Raw genomic sequence first — 9,564 nt, 5'->3', positions numbered from 1 at the left:
CCATTACGCTTTACTATCTCTTTATCCAGATTAAATTATTCAAATAATGATAGACAGTCTTTTGCAATTTGATAAAGTGACGGTAATCTTATCGAACTTTGTGATGAACAAAATTGTTTTTTTCGTAATTCTTTTAATTTACCTCTGTGAGTGTTAATGAAAGGTGTTTACAAACTTCTCAAACCTCAACGGTAGCGTGGCCGAGTGGTCTAAGGCGCTGGTTTTAGGCACCAGTCATTTCGATGGCGTGGGTTCGAATCCCACCGCTGCCAAGATTTTTGTCATGTGATGAAGTGTAAACTAAGCATCCGAAAAAAACGTCACCTATCTTTTATTTGTTGTTATCATGACTGAATTCTTGCATTCTTGTCGAGACACCAAAAAGCGAATTATCTGACATAATTAAACACACAAATCCCGAAATCAATTGTATCGTCGATAGTCATTGATATTTGCAGAAATACAGCTTTTGGCAATGTTTCCTGAAACAAAAATCTTGCCCCGAGTGAGGATCGAACTCACGACCTTGAGATTATGAGACTCACGCGCTGCCTACAGCGCCATCGAGGCTATATTCAGTTAATACGTTTGGTCTCTATCTCAATGCAAATTTTGAACAAGCATACCAAACATCATCCCCTTCGGACAACCATTATGCTTTACTATCTCTTTATCCGTTTAAAAATTGTTCAAATAATGGAAGTGTGTCTTTTGCAATTTGATCAGGTCAACGTAATCTTATCGCGATTTGTAATGAACAAGAATGTTTTTTCGTATTACTTTTAACATGCCTCTGTGAGTGTTAATCAAAAGTGTTTACAAACTTCTCAATCATCGACGGTAGCGTGGCCGAGTGGTCTAAGGCGCTGGTTTAAGGCACCAGTCATTTCGATGGCGTGGGTTCGAATCGCACTGCTGCCAAGATTTTTGTCATTTGATGGAGAGCAAACTATCTTTTATTTATTGTTGTGATGACGGATTTCTTCAGCATTCTTGTCGAGACATGAACAAGCGAAATATCTGACATAATTAAACACGCAAATCCCGAAATCAATTGTATCGTCGATAGTCATTGATATTTACAGAAATACAGCTTTTGGCAATGTTTCCTGAAACAAAAATCTTGCCCCGAGTGAGGATCGAACTCACGACCTTGAGATTATGAGACTCACGCGCTGCCTACTGCGCCATCGAGGCTATGTTCAATTAATAAGATTGGTCTATCACTATGCAAATTTTTGAACAACCACAACAAAAATTATACTATTCAGACAACCATTACGCTTTACTATCTCTTTATCCAGATTAAATTATTCAAATAATGATAGACAGTCTTTTGCAATTTGATAAAGTGACGGTAATCTTATCGAACTTTGTGATGAACAAAATTGTTTTTTTCGTAATTCTTTTAATTTACCTCTGTGAGTGTTAATGAAAGGTGTTTACAAACTTCTCAAACCTCAACGGTAGCGTGTCCGAGTGGTCTAAGGCGCTGGTTTTAGGCACCAGTCATTTCGATGGCGTGGGTTCGAATCCCACCGCTGCCAAGATTTTTGTCATGTGATGAAGTGTAAACTAAGCATCCGAAAAAAACTTCTCCTATCTTTTATTTGTTGTTGTCATGACTGAATTCTTGCATTCTTGTCGAGACACCAAAAAGCGAATTATCTGACATAATTAAACACACAAATCCCGAAATCAATTGTATCGTCGATAGTCATTGATATTTGCAGAAATACAGCTTTTGGCAATGTTTCCTGAAACAAAAATCTTGCCCCGAGTGAGGATCGAACTCACGACCTTGAGATTATGAGACTCACGCGCTGCCTACTGCGCCATCGAGGCTATGTTCAATTAATAATATTGGTCTATCACTATGCAAATTTTGAACAACCACAACAAAAATTGTACTATTCGGACAACCATTACGCTTTACTATCTCTTTATCCAGATTAAATTATTCAAATAATGATAGACAGTCTTTTGCAATTTGATAAAGTGACGGTAATCTTATCGAACTTTGTGATGAACAAAATTGTTTTTTTCGTAATTCTTTTAATTTACCTCTGTGAGTGTTAATGAAAGGTGTTTACAAACATCTCAAACCTCAACGGTAGCGTGGCCGAGTGATCTAAGGCGCTGGTTTTAGGCACCAGTCATTTCGATGGCGTGGGTTCGAATCCCACCGCTGCCAAGATTTTTGTCATGTGATGAAGTGTAAACTAAGCATCCGAAAAAAACTTCTCCTATCTTTTATTTGTTGTTGTCATGACTGAATTCTTGCATTCTTGTCGAGACACCAAAAAGCGAATTATCTGACATAATTAAACACACAAATCACGAAATCAATTGTATCGTCGATAGTCATTGATATTTGCAGAAATACAGCTTTTGGCAATGTTTCCTGAAACAAAAATCTTGCCCCGAGTGAGGATCGAACTCACGACCTTGAGATTATGAGACTCACCCGCTGCCTACTGCGCCATCGAGGCTATATTCAGTTAATACGTTTGGTCTCAATCTCTATGCAAATTTTGAACAGGCATACCAAACACCATCCCCTTCGGACAACCATTATGCTTTACTATCTCTTTATCCGGTTGAAGATTGTTCAAATAATGGAAGTGTGTCTTTTGCAATTTGATCAGGTCAAGGTAATCTTATCGAACTTTGTGATGAACAAGAATGTTTTTTCGTGTTACTTTTAACATGCCTCTGTGAGTGTTAATCAAAAGTGTTTACAAACTTCTCGATCATCGACGGTAGCGTGGCCGAGTGGTCTAAGGCGCTGGTTTAAGGCACCAGTCATTTCGATGGCGTGGGTTCGAATCCCACCGCTGCCAAGATTTTTGTCATTTGATGGAGAGCAAATTATCTTTTATCTATTGTTGTGATGACGGATTTCTTCAACATTCTTGTCGAGATATGAACAAGCGAAATATCTGACATAATTAAACACACAAATCCCGAAATCAATTGTATCGTCGATAGTCATTGATATTTGCAGAAATACAGCTTTTGGCAATGTTTCCTGAAACAAAAATCTTGCCCCGAGTGAGGATCGAACTCACGACCTTGAGATTATGAGACTCACGCGCTGCCTACTGCGCCATCGAGGCTATGTTCAATTAGTAAGATTGGTCTATCACTATGCAAATTTTTGAACGCCCACAACAAAAATTATCCTATTCAGACAACCATTACGCTTTACTATCTCTTTATCCAGATTAAATTATTCAAATAATGATAGACAGTCTTTTGCAATTTGATAAAGTGACGGTAATCTTATCGAACTTTGTGATGAACAAAATAGTTTTTTTCGTAATTCTTTTAATTTACCTCTGTGAGTGTTAATGAAAGGGGTTTACAAACTTCTCAAACCTCAACGGTAGCGTGGCCGAGTGGTCTAAGGCGCTGGTTTTAGGCACCAGTCATTTCGATGGCGTGGGTTCGAATCCCACCGCTGCCAAGATTTTTGTCATGTGATGAAGTGTAAACTAAGCATACCAAAAAACTTCTCCTATCTTTTATTTGTTGTTGTCATGACTGAATACCTCAGCATTCTTGTCGCGACACCAAAAAGCGAATTATCTGACATAATTAAACACACAAATCCCGAAATCAATTGTATCGTCGATAGTCATTGATATTTGCAGAAATACAGCTTTTGGCAATGTTTCCTGAAACAAAAATCTTGCCCCGAGTGAGGATCGAACTCACGACCTTGAGATTATGAGACTCACCCGCTGCCTACTGCGCCATCGAGGCTATATTCAGTTAATACGTTTGGTCTCAATCTCTATGCAAATTTTGAACAGGCATACCAAACATCATCCCCTTCGGACAACCATTATGCTTTACTATCTCTTTATCCGGTTGAAAATTGTTCAAATAATGGAAGTGTGTCTTTTGCAATTTGATCAGGTCAAGGTAATCTTATCGCGATTTGTAATGAACAAGAATGTTTTTTCGTATTACTTTTAACATGCCTCTGTGAGTGTTAATCAAAAGTGTTTACAAACTTCTCAATCATCGACGGTAGCGTGGCCGAGTGGTCTAAGGCGCTGGTTTAAGGCACCAGTCATTTCGATGGCGTGGGTTCGAATCCCACCGCTGCCAAGATTTTTGTCATTCGATGGAGAGCAAATTATCTTTTATCTATTGTTGTGATGACGGATTTCTTCAGCATTCTTGTCGAGACATGAACAAGCGAAATATCTGACATAATTAAACACACAAATCCCGAAATCAATTGTTTCGTCGATAGTCATTGATATTTGCAGAAATACAGCTTTTGGCAATGTTTCCTGAAACAAAAATCTTGCCCCGAGTGAGGATCGAACTCCCGACCTTGAGATTATGAGACTCACGCGCTGCCTACTGCGCCATCGAGGCTATGTTCAATTAATAAGATTGGTCTATCACTATGCAAATTTTTGAACGCCCACAACAAAAATTATCCTATTCAGACAACCATTACGCTTTACTATCTCTTTATCCAGATTAAATTATTCAAATAATGATAGACAGTCTTTTGCAATTTGATAAAGTGACGGTAATCTTATCGAACTTTGTGATGAACAAAATTGTTTTTTTCGTAATTCTTTTAATTTACCTCTGTGAGTGTTAATGAAAGGTGTGTTACAAACTTCTCAAACCTCAACGGTAGCGTGGCCGAGTGGTCTAAGGCGCTGGTTTTAGGCACCAGTCATTTCGATGGCGTGGGTTCGAATCCCACCGCTGCCAAGATTTTTGTCATGTGAGGAAGTGTAAACTAAGCATACCAAAAAACTTCTATCTTTTATTTGTTGTTGTCATGACTGAATACCTCAGCATTCTTGTCGCGACACCAAAAAGCGAATTATCTGACATAATTAAACACACAAATCCCGAAATCAATTGTATCGTCGATAGTCATTGATATTTGCAGAAATACACCTTTTGGCAATGTTTCCTGAAACAAAAATCTTGCCCCGAGTGAGGATCGAACTCACGACCTTGAGATTATGAGACTCACGCGCTGCCTACTGCGCCATCGAGGCTATATTCAGTTAATACGTTTGGTCTCTATCTCTATGCAAATTTTGAACAAGCATACCAAACATCATCCCCTTCGGACAACCATTATGCTTTACTATCTCTTTATCCGGTTGAAAATTGTTCAAATAATGGAAGTGTGTCTTTTGCAATTTGATCAGGTCAAGGTAATCTTATCGCGATTTGTAATGAACAAGAATGTTTTTCGTATTACTTTTAACATGCCTCTGTGAGTGTTAATCAAAAGTGTTTACAAACTTCTCAATCATCGACGGTAGCGTGGCCGAGTGGTCTAAGGCGCTGGTTTAAGGCACCAGTCATTTCGATGGCGTGGGTTCGAATCCCACCGCTGCCAAGATTTTTGTCATTTGATGGAGAGCAAATTATCTTTTATCTATTGTTGTGATGACGGATTTCTTCAGCATTCTTGTCGAGATATGAACAAGCGAAATATCTTACATAATTAAACACACAAATCCCGAAATCTGCCAAGATTTTTGTCATGTGAGGAAGTGTAAACTAAGCATACCAAAAAACTTCTCCTATCTTTTATTTGTTGTTGTCATGACTGAATACCTCAGCATTCTTGTCGCGACACCAAAAAGCGAATTATCTGACATAATTAAACACACAAATCCCGAAATCAATTGTATCGTCGATAGTCATTGATATTTGCAGAAATACAGCTTTTGGCAATGTTTCCTGAAACAAAAATCTTGCCCCGAGTGAGGATCGAACTCCCGACCTTGAGATTATGAGACTCACGCGCTGCCTACTGCGCCATCGAGGCTATGTTCAATTAATAAGATTGGTCTATCACTATGCAAATTTTTGAACGCCCACAACAATAATTATCCTATTCAGACAACCATTACGCTTTACTATCTCTTTATCCGGTTGAAAATTATTCAAATAATGATAGACAGTCTTTTGCAATTTGATAAAGTGACGGTAATCTTATCGAACTTTGTGATGAACAAAATTGTTTTTTTCGTAATTCTTTGAATTTACCTCTGTGAGTGTTAATGAAAGGTGTGTTACAAACTTCTCAAACCTCAACGGTAGCGTGGCCGAGTGGTCTAAGGCGCTGGTTTTAGGCACCAGTCATTTCGATGGCGTGGGTTCGAATCCCACCGCTGCCAAGATTTTTGTCATGTGAGGAAGTGTAAACTAAGCATACCAAAAAACTTCTATCTTTTATTTGTTGTTGTCATGACTGAATACCTCAGCATTCTTGTCGCGACACCAAAAAGCGAATTATCTGACATAATTAAACACACAAATCCCGAAATCAATTGTATCGTCGATAGTCATTGATATTTGCAGAAATACACCTTTTGGCAATGTTTCCTGAAACAAAAATCTTGCCCCGAGTGAGGATCGAACTCACGACCTTGAGATTATGAGACTCTCGCGCTGCCTACTGCGCCATCGAGGCTATGTTCAATTAATAAGATTGGTCTATCACTATGCAAATTTTTGAACAACCACAACAAAAATTATACTATTCAGACAACCATTACGATTTACTATCACTTTATCCAGATTAAATTATTCAAATAATGATAGACAGTCTTTTGCAATTTGATAAAGTGACGGTAATCTTATCGAACTTTGTGATGAACAAAATTGTTTTTTTCGTAATTCTTTGAATTTACCTCTGTGAGTGTTAATGAAAGGTGTGTTACAAACTTCTCAAACCTCAACGGTAGCGTGGCCGAGTGGTCTAAGGCGCTGGTTTTAGGCACCAGTCATTTCGATGGCGCGGGTTCGAATCCCACCGCTGCCAAGATTTTTGTCATGTGAGGAAGTGTAAACTAAGCATACCAAAAAACTTCTATCTTTTATTTGTTGTTGTCATGACTGAATACCTCAGCATTCTTGTCGCGACACCAAAAAGCGAATTATCTGACATAATTAAACACACAAATCCCGAAATCAATTGTATCGTCGATAGTCATTGATATTTGCAGAAATACACCTTTTGGCAATGTTTCCTGAAACAAAAATCTTGCCCCGAGTGAGGATCGAACTCACGACCTTGAGATTATGAGACTCACGCGCTGCCTACTGCGCCATCGAGGCTATATTCAGTTAATACGTTTGGCCTCTATCTCTATGCAAATTGTGAACAAGCATACCAAACATCATCCCCTTCGGACAACCATTATGCTTTACTATCTCTTTATCCGGTTGAAAATTGTTCAAATAATGGAAGTGTGTCTTTTGCAATTTGATCAGGTCAAGGTAATCTTATCGCGATTTGTAATGAACAAGAATGTTTTTCGTATTACTTTTAACATGCCTCTGTGAGTGTTAATCAAAAGTGTTTACAAACTTCTCAATCATCGACGGTAGCGTGGCCGAGTGGTCTAAGGCGCTGGTTTAAGGCACCAGTCATTTCGATGGCGTGGGTTCGAATCCCACCGCTGCCAAGATTTTTGTCATTTGATGGAGAGCAAATTATCTTTTATCTATTGTTGTGATGACGGATTTCTTCAGCATTCTTGTCGAGATATGAACAAGCGAAATATCTTACATAATTAAACACACAAATCCCGAAATCTGCCAAGATTTTTGTCATGTGAGGAAGTGTAAACTAAGCATACCAAAAAACTTCTCCTATCTTTTATTTGTTGTTGTCATGACTGAATACCTCAGCATTCTTGTCGCGACACCAAAAAGCGAATTATCTGACATAATTAAACACACAAATCCCGAAATCAATTGTATCGTCGATAGTCATTGATATTTGCAGAAATACACCTTTTGGCAATGTTTCCTGAAACAAAAATCTTGCCCCGAGTGAGGATCGAACTCACGACCTTGAGATTATGAGACTCACGCGCTGCCTACTGCGCCATCGAGGCTATATTCAGTTAATACGTTTGGTCTCTATCTCTATGCAAATTTTGAACAAGCATACCAAACATCATCCCCTTCGGACAACCATTATGCTTTACTATCTCTTTATCCGGTTGAAAATTGTTCAAATAATGGAAGTGTGTCTTTTGCAATTTGATCAGGTCAAGGTAATCTTATCGCGATTTGTAATGAACAAGAATGTTTTTTCGTATTACTTTTAACATGCCTCTGTGAGTGTTAATCAAAAGTGTTTACAAACTTCTCAATCATCGACGGTAGCGTGGCCGAGTGGTCTAAGGCGCTGGTTTAAGGCACCAGTCATTTCGATGGCGTGGGTTCGAATCCCACCGCTGCCAAGATTTTTGTCATTTGATGGAGAGCAAATTATCTTTTATCTATTGTTGTGATGACGGATTTCTTCAACATTCTTGTCGAGATATGAACAAGCGAATTATCTGACATAATTAAACACACAAATCCCGAAATCAATTGTATCGTCGATAGTCATTGATATTTGCAGAAATACAGCTTTTGGCAATGTTTCCTGAAACAAAAATCTTGCCCCGAGTGAGGATCGAACTCCCGACCTTGAGATTATGAGACTCACGCGCTGCCTACTGCGCCATCGAGGCTATGTTCAATTAATAAGATTGGTCTATCACTATGCAAATTTTTGAACGCCCACAACAATAATTATCCTATTCAGACAACCATTACGCTTTACTATCTCTTTATCCGGTTGAAAATTATTCAAATAATGATAGACAGTCTTTTGCAATTTGATAAAGTGACGGTAATCTTATCGAACTTTGTGATGAACAAAATTGTTTTTTTCGTAATTCTTTTAATTTACCTCTGTGAGTGTTAATGAAAGGTGTGTTACAAACTTCTCAAACCTCAACGGTAGCGTGGCCGAGTGGTCTAAGGCGCTGGTTTTAGGCACCAGTCATTTCGATGGCGTGGGTTCGAATCCCACCGCTGCCAAGATTTTTGTCATGTGAGGAAGTGTAAACTAAGCATACCAAAAAACTTCTCCTATCGTTTATTTGTTGTTGTCATGATTGAATACCTCAGCATTCTTGTCGCGACACCAAAAAGCGAATTATCTGACATAATTAAACACACAAATCCCGATATCAATTGTATCGTCGATAGTCATTGATATTTGCAGAAATACACCTTTTGGCAATGTTTCCTGAAACAAAAATCTTGCCCCGAGTGAGGATCGAACTCACGACCTTGAGATTATGAGACTCACGCGCTGCCTACTGCGCCATCGAGGCTATATTCAGTTAATACGTTTGGCCTCTATCTCTATGCAAATTGTGAACAAGCATACCAAACATCATCCCCTTCGGACAACCATTATGCTTTACTATCTCTTTATCCGGTTGAAAATTGTTCAAATAATGGAAGTGTGTCTTTTGCAATTTGATCAGGTCAAGGTAATCTTATCGCGATTTGTAATGAACAAGAATGTTTTTCGTATTACTTTTAACATGCCTCTGTGAGTGTTAATCAAAAGTGTTTACAAACTTCTCAATCATCGACGGTAGCGTGGCCGAGTGGTCTAAGGCGCTGGTTTAAGGCACCAGTCATTTCGATGGCGTGGGTTCGAATCCCACCGCTGCCAAGATTTTTGTCATTTGATGGAGAGCAAAT

General features: G+C 38.7%; 29 non-coding genes across 29 annotated transcripts; 15 read left to right on the top strand and 14 right to left on the bottom strand.

Annotated features, from left to right (window-relative positions):
• The first annotated feature begins 190 nt into the window (after nt 1-190).
• On the top strand, nt 191-272 carry Trnal-uag (transfer RNA leucine (anticodon UAG)). The gene has a single exon. It is a non-coding gene; the product is annotated as a tRNA-Leu (tRNA).
• A 225-nt stretch (nt 273-497) lies between these two features.
• Nucleotides 498-570, bottom strand: Trnam-cau (transfer RNA methionine (anticodon CAU)). The gene has a single exon. It is a non-coding gene; the product is annotated as a tRNA-Met (tRNA).
• A 269-nt stretch (nt 571-839) lies between these two features.
• Nucleotides 840-921, top strand: Trnal-aag (transfer RNA leucine (anticodon AAG)). Its single transcript has one exon. It is a non-coding gene; the product is annotated as a tRNA-Leu (tRNA).
• Nucleotides 922-1,124: 203 nt separating this feature from the next.
• Trnam-cau (transfer RNA methionine (anticodon CAU)) lies at nt 1,125-1,197 on the bottom strand. Its single transcript has one exon. It is a non-coding gene; the product is annotated as a tRNA-Met (tRNA).
• A 268-nt stretch (nt 1,198-1,465) lies between these two features.
• Trnal-uag (transfer RNA leucine (anticodon UAG)) lies at nt 1,466-1,547 on the top strand. The gene has a single exon. It is a non-coding gene; the product is annotated as a tRNA-Leu (tRNA).
• A 225-nt stretch (nt 1,548-1,772) lies between these two features.
• Trnam-cau (transfer RNA methionine (anticodon CAU)) lies at nt 1,773-1,845 on the bottom strand. Its single transcript has one exon. It is a non-coding gene; the product is annotated as a tRNA-Met (tRNA).
• A 267-nt stretch (nt 1,846-2,112) lies between these two features.
• Trnal-uag (transfer RNA leucine (anticodon UAG)) lies at nt 2,113-2,194 on the top strand. The gene has a single exon. It is a non-coding gene; the product is annotated as a tRNA-Leu (tRNA).
• Nucleotides 2,195-2,419: 225 nt separating this feature from the next.
• On the bottom strand, nt 2,420-2,492 carry Trnam-cau (transfer RNA methionine (anticodon CAU)). Its single transcript has one exon. It is a non-coding gene; the product is annotated as a tRNA-Met (tRNA).
• Nucleotides 2,493-2,761: 269 nt separating this feature from the next.
• Nucleotides 2,762-2,843, top strand: Trnal-aag (transfer RNA leucine (anticodon AAG)). The gene has a single exon. It is a non-coding gene; the product is annotated as a tRNA-Leu (tRNA).
• Nucleotides 2,844-3,046: 203 nt separating this feature from the next.
• On the bottom strand, nt 3,047-3,119 carry Trnam-cau (transfer RNA methionine (anticodon CAU)). The gene has a single exon. It is a non-coding gene; the product is annotated as a tRNA-Met (tRNA).
• Nucleotides 3,120-3,387: 268 nt separating this feature from the next.
• On the top strand, nt 3,388-3,469 carry Trnal-uag (transfer RNA leucine (anticodon UAG)). The gene has a single exon. It is a non-coding gene; the product is annotated as a tRNA-Leu (tRNA).
• Nucleotides 3,470-3,695: 226 nt separating this feature from the next.
• Nucleotides 3,696-3,768, bottom strand: Trnam-cau (transfer RNA methionine (anticodon CAU)). Its single transcript has one exon. It is a non-coding gene; the product is annotated as a tRNA-Met (tRNA).
• A 269-nt stretch (nt 3,769-4,037) lies between these two features.
• Nucleotides 4,038-4,119, top strand: Trnal-aag (transfer RNA leucine (anticodon AAG)). The gene has a single exon. It is a non-coding gene; the product is annotated as a tRNA-Leu (tRNA).
• A 203-nt stretch (nt 4,120-4,322) lies between these two features.
• On the bottom strand, nt 4,323-4,395 carry Trnam-cau (transfer RNA methionine (anticodon CAU)). Its single transcript has one exon. It is a non-coding gene; the product is annotated as a tRNA-Met (tRNA).
• Nucleotides 4,396-4,664: 269 nt separating this feature from the next.
• Nucleotides 4,665-4,746, top strand: Trnal-uag (transfer RNA leucine (anticodon UAG)). Its single transcript has one exon. It is a non-coding gene; the product is annotated as a tRNA-Leu (tRNA).
• A 223-nt stretch (nt 4,747-4,969) lies between these two features.
• On the bottom strand, nt 4,970-5,042 carry Trnam-cau (transfer RNA methionine (anticodon CAU)). Its single transcript has one exon. It is a non-coding gene; the product is annotated as a tRNA-Met (tRNA).
• Nucleotides 5,043-5,310: 268 nt separating this feature from the next.
• Nucleotides 5,311-5,392, top strand: Trnal-aag (transfer RNA leucine (anticodon AAG)). Its single transcript has one exon. It is a non-coding gene; the product is annotated as a tRNA-Leu (tRNA).
• Nucleotides 5,393-5,754: 362 nt separating this feature from the next.
• On the bottom strand, nt 5,755-5,827 carry Trnam-cau (transfer RNA methionine (anticodon CAU)). The gene has a single exon. It is a non-coding gene; the product is annotated as a tRNA-Met (tRNA).
• A 270-nt stretch (nt 5,828-6,097) lies between these two features.
• On the top strand, nt 6,098-6,179 carry Trnal-uag (transfer RNA leucine (anticodon UAG)). Its single transcript has one exon. It is a non-coding gene; the product is annotated as a tRNA-Leu (tRNA).
• Nucleotides 6,180-6,402: 223 nt separating this feature from the next.
• On the bottom strand, nt 6,403-6,475 carry Trnam-cau (transfer RNA methionine (anticodon CAU)). The gene has a single exon. It is a non-coding gene; the product is annotated as a tRNA-Met (tRNA).
• A 269-nt stretch (nt 6,476-6,744) lies between these two features.
• Trnal-uag (transfer RNA leucine (anticodon UAG)) lies at nt 6,745-6,826 on the top strand. Its single transcript has one exon. It is a non-coding gene; the product is annotated as a tRNA-Leu (tRNA).
• Nucleotides 6,827-7,049: 223 nt separating this feature from the next.
• Trnam-cau (transfer RNA methionine (anticodon CAU)) lies at nt 7,050-7,122 on the bottom strand. Its single transcript has one exon. It is a non-coding gene; the product is annotated as a tRNA-Met (tRNA).
• Nucleotides 7,123-7,390: 268 nt separating this feature from the next.
• Trnal-aag (transfer RNA leucine (anticodon AAG)) lies at nt 7,391-7,472 on the top strand. Its single transcript has one exon. It is a non-coding gene; the product is annotated as a tRNA-Leu (tRNA).
• A 362-nt stretch (nt 7,473-7,834) lies between these two features.
• Trnam-cau (transfer RNA methionine (anticodon CAU)) lies at nt 7,835-7,907 on the bottom strand. Its single transcript has one exon. It is a non-coding gene; the product is annotated as a tRNA-Met (tRNA).
• A 269-nt stretch (nt 7,908-8,176) lies between these two features.
• On the top strand, nt 8,177-8,258 carry Trnal-aag (transfer RNA leucine (anticodon AAG)). Its single transcript has one exon. It is a non-coding gene; the product is annotated as a tRNA-Leu (tRNA).
• Nucleotides 8,259-8,461: 203 nt separating this feature from the next.
• Trnam-cau (transfer RNA methionine (anticodon CAU)) lies at nt 8,462-8,534 on the bottom strand. The gene has a single exon. It is a non-coding gene; the product is annotated as a tRNA-Met (tRNA).
• A 270-nt stretch (nt 8,535-8,804) lies between these two features.
• Trnal-uag (transfer RNA leucine (anticodon UAG)) lies at nt 8,805-8,886 on the top strand. Its single transcript has one exon. It is a non-coding gene; the product is annotated as a tRNA-Leu (tRNA).
• Nucleotides 8,887-9,112: 226 nt separating this feature from the next.
• On the bottom strand, nt 9,113-9,185 carry Trnam-cau (transfer RNA methionine (anticodon CAU)). Its single transcript has one exon. It is a non-coding gene; the product is annotated as a tRNA-Met (tRNA).
• A 268-nt stretch (nt 9,186-9,453) lies between these two features.
• Nucleotides 9,454-9,535, top strand: Trnal-aag (transfer RNA leucine (anticodon AAG)). Its single transcript has one exon. It is a non-coding gene; the product is annotated as a tRNA-Leu (tRNA).
• Nucleotides 9,536-9,564: the final 29 nt, after the last annotated feature.

This window comes from Ascidia mentula, chromosome 2 (genome assembly GCF_947561715.1).
Source record: "Ascidia mentula chromosome 2, kaAscMent1.1, whole genome shotgun sequence".
Taxonomy (NCBI): Eukaryota; Metazoa; Chordata; class Ascidiacea; order Phlebobranchia; family Ascidiidae; genus Ascidia; species Ascidia mentula.
Note: the sequence above shows the minus strand (reverse complement) of the source record. Positions and strands in the feature narration are given on the sequence as shown.